We start from the raw sequence: 9,389 nt of genomic DNA on the forward strand, positions 1-9,389 counted from the left end.
AGCCTGGCTCAGTCAAACCTGTGGCTGGGTTGCTGAGGTGCCCCTCTGCCCAAACAACAACTGAACTGTAAACCAACATCCTGATAATCCTCTCAAGATCACTCTCCAAGCCCATCATCCTACATCACCTGACCAGTCAACACAGTAGAAACCATGAGACTTTGATCATAACTGAATGAATTGCACTCATCCCTTGCCTCTCCTTTTTATTACCTGCGTGTTCTAGGATTTAAAGCAGCACTGCTTACTGCAGCTCCTGCAGAATGGCCATGCTGCAAGAAAATTCTGTTAACACTGTTTTATTTCCCATGTACTGGATGTATTATTACTTTATTATGCTTAAAATAAGTTTACCCTGGTTTATTCTAGTAAGCACCCCTTTGAGTTCAGCTTATCATACTACTTATAGTTTTACTTTAAGTTCCTTTACTTCAGGGCAAGTTTTAGCTGTCTAAAATTGAACCCCTAACTCAAACCCAATCAAGTTTAAAGTAAATATTTCAGATCTGGTACCTTGCATTTTAAACTGGTTTGTAAACTTTGTCAAGAAACAAATCAACTCAGTAAAACGTCTGTATACCAGAACCTATTATAATTCCCTTTCTTTACCTGGAGTCAATAAATTGACTCATGCACCACTAAAAGGAGGTAATGAAGTGAGCTAAATCAGTAAATAAAATCAAATTGCTAGCAAAATAATAATATTAACCAGCTTACTCCATTTTGTTTAAAACTTTCATCTTAGTTACCTGCCTGACCTAAGAATCAATGCCTATGTGTGATTACAGTAGTGTTCCCATGACCGCAGACCCCAAGTTTTGTCTCCTTTGGACAGGTCATGCTGACCGTTTCCTGCTGATTGTTACAAAACTCCTTAGTCATAAGTTCCATGTAATTGTATGCTTTGTTAACTAAAATCAAATGTTATGTTTTGCAAAACCCCATTGTTAAATTTTCATAGTTTGTTCTTATATTCTGTTAGTAACCTAACCAAGGTAACTCCATTGTGTAATAATTCTTCTTTGTCTCTATGTAACTACTTTAAACTATATCTTAATGGCAGAATCCAGGGACTTTCTGAACACTGGCTATACCTAGGACATAAAATGAATCAAAGCTCCCTAACAATCAAAAGTTCCCATTTTGGTTGCCAAGTTGTTAGTTAATAGTTGCTATGGTGACTAAGTTGCTATGTAGCCAATACTGCAATATTACCTATAAAAGCTTGTCACAAACTGCACCAATTTGTCAAGAGGTTTTTTTTGTTGTTGTTGTTGTTTGTTTTTTTGGCATTTGCCAGCTCTTGACCCGCGTGTTAATAAAGAACTCTAATCAATTAGACTCAGCTTGCTGGCGTGACTTCTCACTTACTCAGTCATAACAAGTGGACCTAGGAAGAATGGCATCACTGGGTTGCAGGTAGGGATGGGAGTGGTTTTGGCTACCCTGAGAAATAGGGCAGAATACATCCAAGTCTTCATTTTCATTATCAATAAAAAGTTAGCACCAAACCTGAAAATGCTCTGATTTCTGACCTGCAGTTCCCAAGCAGTGGTCAACTGACTGCAGACATGAGGGACCTCCAGTTCCTCATTCTGCTCCTTCTCAACCACTGACATGTGCCTGGCTTCACCCCACTAACATGTACTCAACTTTCCCCACGTGGCCATTGCCGCCCTTCCTGAGACCACAGCAACTGTTCAGAGTCCTCCTCCCTCTCATCCCCAGGAAGCATGCTGCAGAACACCCTGTCCACCCCAATGGCCTTTTAAGCCTTGCCTCTGCATTTCTTATTTTTGTTCTTTCCTCTCAATTCTGCAGCAGGCAGCCTCCCTAGCCTGAGCTGTCTCCTGGTAGCTTGCCACTCTATGCTTAGCACCCATGGCTCTGTAATCCCTCTCTGAAGGCCAAATTCTCCCCTATGGAGCATTCTCTATGTTCCATGTGATGTCTATGCTACTCCTTCCCTTCTCTGAGCCAGTCAGCCCCTTTCACATCTTTTGCCTCTCCACTGCACCTTCCACAATGGATGCTCATGCATTCAGTGGTCTGCGCATTAGATTAGAGAGAGATCCTTTCTTCACACATTGTACTCATTCATTCACTTTTTAGCTGTCCTTCCCTGTGCTGGACTCACACAGGGTCATGTGAACACACAGCGCACGTGCACACACACACACACACACACACACACACACACACACACACACACACACACGAGAAATCTAGGCAGCTGCACACCTTTGTGAAGACAGCAAGCCTTATTTTATTTTACTCAGCACCTCCCCTTTTAGTCCCCTGATCCTGAATCCAGCCTTCTCCCTACCTCCCTTCTTTTTTAGATTCCACATATAAGTGAGATTACACAGTATTGGTCTTTCTGTGTCTAGATGATTTCATTTAGCACTGTGGCCTCCAGGTCCATCTATTGTTGTTGCAAATGGCCATAAGGATGTAGCAACCTCAAGGTGGTTTTCTTAGCTTGGCCATTATAAATAATGGTGCAATGAATGGGGGAGTGTTGCTATCTCTTCAAGATACTGATTTCATTTTCTTTGGAGTTATACCCAGTAGTGGGATTGCTGGATCACAGGGTCATTGTATTTTTAATATTTTGAGGAATCCTCATGCTGTTTTTCATAGTGGCTTTACCAATTTACGTTTTCTTTTTATTGATTGGTACCTTTGCTATGCAGAAGCTTTTTAGTTTGATATAGTCCCACTTGCTTATTTTTGTTTTTGTTGTCTGTTTTGGTGTCAAATCTACTCCTTATATGTCTTAAAATATGCCCATATTTGCCCACAAAGGTAGGTGATATTTATTCCAATAATAGTCACAAAATGAAGACATTCCTAAGTAGTAGGTTGATAGTGATTGGTGATAACAGTATCGTTGGAAAAGGAGAGGGGCTAGGACAAAATCCTCAGGAATATTAGCACTTAAGGGACTTACAGCAAAAAAGCAACTTTCCAAGCAGATTAAAGAGAGATAACTGAAGTAGAAAGAAAAGAAAATGAGAAGAATGCGGTGCATAAGCTATTGTGAATAATGCATTAAGAAGAAGACTGAGGAGAAGGAAGAGATGACCAACTGTTCCTAGAAGTGTTAAGAGAGAAAGGAAGCTGAAAACTGCGACCTATGGCTTTACACAGTGGTGTGGTGGAATTTGGAGTCAGATTACAATGGGTTAAGGAGAAAATAGAAGATGAGCAAGCAGAGAAAATAAATGCAGACTATTACAACTTTAGTACAACAAGGAAGAGAGATAGCTCTAGGGGGATATGAGACCAACATCACAAAAGGTTCCTAAAGGCAGCAAAGAAGATAAATTTCAGGAGTAGTTGTGGCAAGAGTGTTGGTAAAGTGAAAAGATATAATACTCACTGGAATAACGCCTGTACCCAACACAGAATTTATTCTATGGGAATAAATAGTTGTGATAATGTTGAAATTTTAAAATTCAGTATTAACACTTAAAATTCTTTTGCTGAGGATTGTTTTGACTATTCATGGTTATTTGTGCTTCCATATGAATTTCTGTTTTGTCATTTCCAGGTCTGAGAAGAATGATGATGGTAATGTAATGGACATTGTGTTGAATCTGTAGATTGCCTTGGGTAGGATGGACATCTTAACAATGTTGATTCTTCCAATCCATGAGCGTGGAATATTTTTCTATTTGTTTGTGTCTTCTTGGATTTCTTTGGGCAGTATTTTGTAGTTTTCATCGTAATCGTCTTCCATTTCTCTGGTTAGGAAGATGCCAAGCTTTGGTTTTTTGGGGGTTTTTTTGTGGCTATTGTGAATGGGTATGCTTTTTATTTGGTTCTCTGCCTGTTTGTTGTTAGTATATAAAAAAGTATCTCTCTTTTGCATAACGATTTTGTACCCTGAGAGTTTGCCAAAGTCCTGTATCAGTACAAGGAAGTTTTGTACAGATTCCTGTGGGTTTTCCAGGTATAGGATCATATTGTTGGCAAAGAGAGATAGCTTAACTTCCTCTTTTCCTATTTGGATAACCCTGATTTCTTTCTCTTGTCTGATTGCTCAAACTATGGCTTCCAAAGCTATGTTGAACAGGAAGGGTGAGAGTGAGCAACCTTGTCTTGTTCTGGTTTTCAGGGGAAATGCTTCCAATTTCTGTCTGTTTAGCAATATGATGGCTGTCAATTTACTGTAGACAGCTCTTACTATTTTGAGATACGTTCCCTCTATACCTAGGTGTTCAAGTGCTTTTTTTAAAAAATCAAGAATGGATACTGGATTTTGTCAAAAGCCTTTTCAGCATCTAATGATATAATTATGTGGTTCTTGTTTTTACATGTGTTGATGTATTTAATTGCATTTTTGGTCTTGCGGACGTTGAACCAGCCCTGCATCCTGGGGATGAAACCTACTTGGTCACGATGGATAATTCTTGAGATGTATTGTTGGATCAGATTTGCTAGAATCTTTTTTTTTTTTTTTTGAGTTGGAGTCTCACTCTGTTGCCTAAACTGGAGTGCAGTGGCGGATCCCGGCCACCGCCTCGACCTGCTGGGCTCCGGCGATCCTTCCACCTCAGCCTTCCAAGTAGCTGGAACTACAGGCACGCACTACCACGCCTGGCTAATTTTTGATTTATTGTAGAGATGAGGTCTCGCCACATTGCCCAGGTGGGTCTCGAACCCGCCGGCTTGGGCAATCCACTCATCTCAGCCTCCCAAAGCACGGGATTACAGGCTGAGCCACCGAGCCTGGCTGTGCTAGAATCTTAATGAGAATTTTTGCGCCTATATTTAACATGGATATTGACCTGTGGTTCTCTTTCTTTGTTGGGTCTTTGCCCGGTTGGAGTATCAGTGTGATGCTAGCTTCATAAAATGATTTGAGGAGACTTTCATCTTTCTCAATTGCCAGAATACTTTCAAAAGGATTGGTATGGGCTCCTCCTTGTATGTTTTGTAGAATTCTGCTGGAAATCCATCTGGCCCAGGACTTGTTTTTTTTTTTTTTTGGTAGGTGATTTTCTTATGACAGACTCAATTTCCTGAGTTGTTATTGGTATATTTATGGTCTCAATTTCTTCTTGTTTCAACCTGGGGAGGTTGTATGATGTAAGAAGATCCTCCACTTATTTTAGGTTTTTGAGTTTGTTTCCATACAGGTGTGCATAGTAATCTCTGATAATCTTTTGTATTTCTTTGGGGTCAGTAGTGACTTGATTTTTTGCATTTATAATTGTGTTTATTTGGGCTTTTCCTTGGCTAATCTGACTAGTGTCCATCAATCTTGTTTTTCTTTTCAAATAACCAGCTTTTTGTTTCATTGATTTTTTTTTCGATGATATTTTTGTCTTCTATGTCCTGTACTTGGGCTTTTACTTTGGTAATCTGGATTCTTCTGCTGGAGTTATGGTTTGGGTGGTCTTACTGTTCCAACTCTCTTAGGTGATTTGGTAAGCTGTTTACTCATGATCTTCCATCTTAGTACTGATTTCATGGCATCCCAGAGTTTTGGTAAGATGTGTCTTTGTTTTCATTTGTTTTCAAGAATCTTTTAATTTCTGTTTTGATTTCTATGTTGACCTAGGAGTTGCTCAGCATTATGCTGTTTCGTGTCCATGCCTTTGTGTACTTTGAGAGGATCTTGTTGGTGGCCATATTTATTTTTATTCCACCATGGTCTGAGAAGGTACATGGTAATATTTTGATCTTATGAAATGTGTTTATGTTTGATCTATGGCTGAGAATGTGTTCAATCTTGAATTATGTTCCATGTGGTGATGAGTACAATGAATATTCCATGGTTGTTGGGTGGAGTGCTCTGTAGGTATCTATTAAGTCCATTTGGTCAAGTGTCAAGTTTAGGTTCTGAATCTCCTTATTAATTTTCTGCCCTGATGATCTATCTAGGGTTGTTCGTATGGTATTCAAGTCCCCAGTTATGATAGTGTTAGAGTCCGTATCTTTTTAAAATTCATTTAATAGCTGCTTTATAAAACCTGGTGCTACTGTGTTGGGTGCAGATTTTTTATGACGGATATTTCTTGTTGATGGATTGAACCTTTTATCATTATGCAGTGTCCTTGTGTATCTTCTTTAATTTTTGATAGCTTGAAGTTTGTTTTGTCTAATATTAGAATCATGACTTCTGCCTCTTTTTGTTTTTCATTCACCTGAAAGTTTGTTTTCCATCCTCTATCTTTGAATCTGTGGGTGTCCTTTGTAATGAGATATGTTTTTGGGTCCTCATATTGTTGGGTCATGCTTTTTTTATTCAGTTTGCCATTCTATGTCTTTTCAGTGGTGCATCTAATCCATTCATGTTCAGGTTGATTACTAAAATGTGAGAGTTTATCCCATGTCATGACATTCTTATAAAATTTGTTTGTTTGCTTTCTTTTAACTTTTGAGTTGATATATGTGTTTTTAATTTTTCAGTTATGACAAATTCTCTGCTGGTTCTGTGTTTTCATGCAACCTTGTGAAGTACATTGTCATTCTTTTTGTTCTTTGTTCTGTGCTTAATTCCTTCTTAAGAATCTCCTGTAGAACAGGTCTGGAAGCAGCATAAACTCTGAGGATTGGATGTCTGAGAAGGATTCTAATTCTCCATCATTGATGAAGCTTAGTTTAGCTGGGTAGGAAATTCTTGATTGGAATTGCTTATCTTTGAGAAGTTTGAAGATTGGACTCCTGTTTCTTCTAGCATGTAGGATTTCTTTAGATAAGTCTGCTGCTATTCTAATTGGTCTTCCTTAATTGGTAGTCTAACCTTTCTTTCTCACTGCCTTTAGGATTTTTTTCTTTTATACCTACTTTGTGTAAGTAAATTACTATGTGTCTTGGCATTGGCCTTGTCATTTGATGCCTTACAGGGGTTCTCTGAATCTCTTGTGTTTGGATGGTCGTGTCTCTGATGAGATGAAGGAAATTTTCTTGGATGACCTCATGGAATGTTTGTTCCAAGGTGTTTTCTTTCTCCTTTTCTGCTTCAGGTATATCAATCAGGTATAAGTTCAGCCTCTTAATAAATTGCACATCTCTTGGAGGATTTGTTATGTGTTTTTAAGCTTCCTTTTTGTGGTTTTAGCAGATTGAGTTAGTTCCATATTTTGTTCTTCAAGCTCTGAGAGTCTTCTGCTTGGTTAATGCTGCTTTCCTTGCTTGATAGTCTATTATTTATTTCATGGGCAATGTCTATTATGGCCCACATCTCTGTTGTTAATTCTTTCACATTTTCCTCTTGTCTTTGATTCCTATTCATCCTCTTCATTTATCTCTGCATTTGTGATCTGAAACTAGTCATTCTAGGCACTGTTCATTATTTGAGTTCTGAAGTCTGTATTCTCAGTCTCTATCCTCTTCAGACTCTGTGGGTTATCTGTGTTTTTTTGTTGATTTATATTGATTTGTTACAGATTTTTATTTTCTCTTTACTTCTATTGCTCAGTGAGAGTGAGAATAGCTTTCACTTCTTTTTGCTCAACCCCCTATTCTTCCCTAGGTAGAACCCCCAGATTTATTCAATTTTCAAGCCAGGTTGGGAGTGGGGAGCTGTGCTGTGTTTTTGTGTTTTGAGATTGGAATAAGGTGTATTGTAGGGGGAGTTAAGATTTGAAAGCTGCCTGCAGATCACAATGTTTGCTGACGGGAGTGTGGGCCCTCTGGGACCCACTTCCCACCACTACACAATATGTCCATGCAGTGGGAACATAAACATACGTATACCTCCAAGAACAAAATAGCATTGGGAAAGGAAAATGATTGAGAAAAAGGGAAGGGAGAAGACAAGATGATGAAGAGAAAGCAGTAGAAAAGGAAAAATATACTAACCAACCGACAGACAAACCGATAAAAAAGGAGAAATTGAAGAGACTTTCACCCTCATATATATCCTTATGCAAAAAAAGAAGGAACAGAATGAAACAAAACACACGCGCACACACACACCCCAAAATATATAGAAAGAGCGAGACAAAAAAATAATTTTTGTTATCCTTGACTACCCTCTTGTGGCAGTTTCTGAAACTTTGGGTTCCTTTTTCGGTGGCATGACCTAGGCACTGCTACTCTTGACTCCTTGTGGAAGAGAAGAGGCTCCAGACCCACCCCCTCACCCTCCCCACCCCCCTCACCGTGTGGTCAATGGAAGCTACAAACTACCACCAGCAGATCTGCCTGTGTCCATCCCTCTCCACCTGCACCAATTAGGTTGCTCCCTGCGTGGGTTAGACACCATGTGTACCACTGGGGGAAGAGGGCTGAATAAGTTCAGGACTCATCCCTACCCATCTGCTATGGGCTAGACTCTTCACCTCCAATTGCACCCGAAGTCTCGTGAATAGTCCAGTGCGGGGGTTGGGTATACTGGGTCTCCTATCCAGCCCTGTCCGTCTGGCAATAATGCACCTGAGGTAACCTCTCTGGGTTAATGGTGATCAACCTTAGAGAGATGCTGGATTCTCCCTTCAGTCTCAGGGGATCACTCTGCTGTTCAAATGGGCAGGCAGGAGCATGTCTCTGCCCAGGTTCGAGGACAAAGACAGAAGCAGTGTTTCTGCATTTGCTCTGTTGGGACTTGGGAACTGATTCTTTTGTAGTACTTTCTCCATGGTCCCTGTTGCCAGTGTCCGATCTGGTGCCGGGAATTTTGGTAGCAGGTAATGCCAAACAGCAGCTGTTTCCCGCTGCTTTCTTTTAGGTAGGTTCCCAAAGATGGTGCCTGACTCTGGACTGTGTAACACACTGGAATCTGAGTAGCAGCAGCACATGGGGCAGCTGCTTCAGCAGGAGAGCTCAGGCCACTTGTTCCTGTGTCCCCAACCAGTGAGACACTCACACACCCACTTACACACACACTTGCATCCATATTGTTTTTTACACACACACTTATGTGGAGACTTACACACTCCAAGAGACTCCATCACCATGTTGGAATCCGATCAATCTCTAGCTTAAGCCTCTAGAAAAAACAATTGGTTACACAAATAACTCAATGGAATATTAGAATTTGAAATGGTAGACATTATTATCTAAGTCTATTGGAAAACTTGCCCAGAGCTTGTGACAGTGGATAACTTCTTCCAGATGAGTATCCATCCAGCAATGGAACACAATCTCTGTATGTCAGTTGTTTCATTATAATTAGATATTTAAATCATAGAGTTAATACTATATTAGTAGAGAGTCTTGGGTAATTTGTTAAAACTTCATTAATTTTCTTTACTCAGTCTCAAATGGCAATTTTTCTCCATGAATTTTTCCTTGCTTTTTGTTTTTGGCATATTTTTGGAAATATAATTTACAGTACCATAAAATTTATACTTTTAAAGTGCACAATTCAGCCGGGCTCGGTGGCTCAGCCTGTAATCCCGCGCCTTTGGGAGGCTGAGGTGAGTGGATTG

This window comes from Carlito syrichta, unplaced genomic scaffold, assembly GCF_000164805.1.
Source record: "Carlito syrichta isolate Samal-C Ts95f unplaced genomic scaffold, Tarsius_syrichta-2.0.1 Scaffold80813, whole genome shotgun sequence".
Taxonomy (NCBI): domain Eukaryota; kingdom Metazoa; phylum Chordata; class Mammalia; order Primates; family Tarsiidae; genus Carlito; species Carlito syrichta.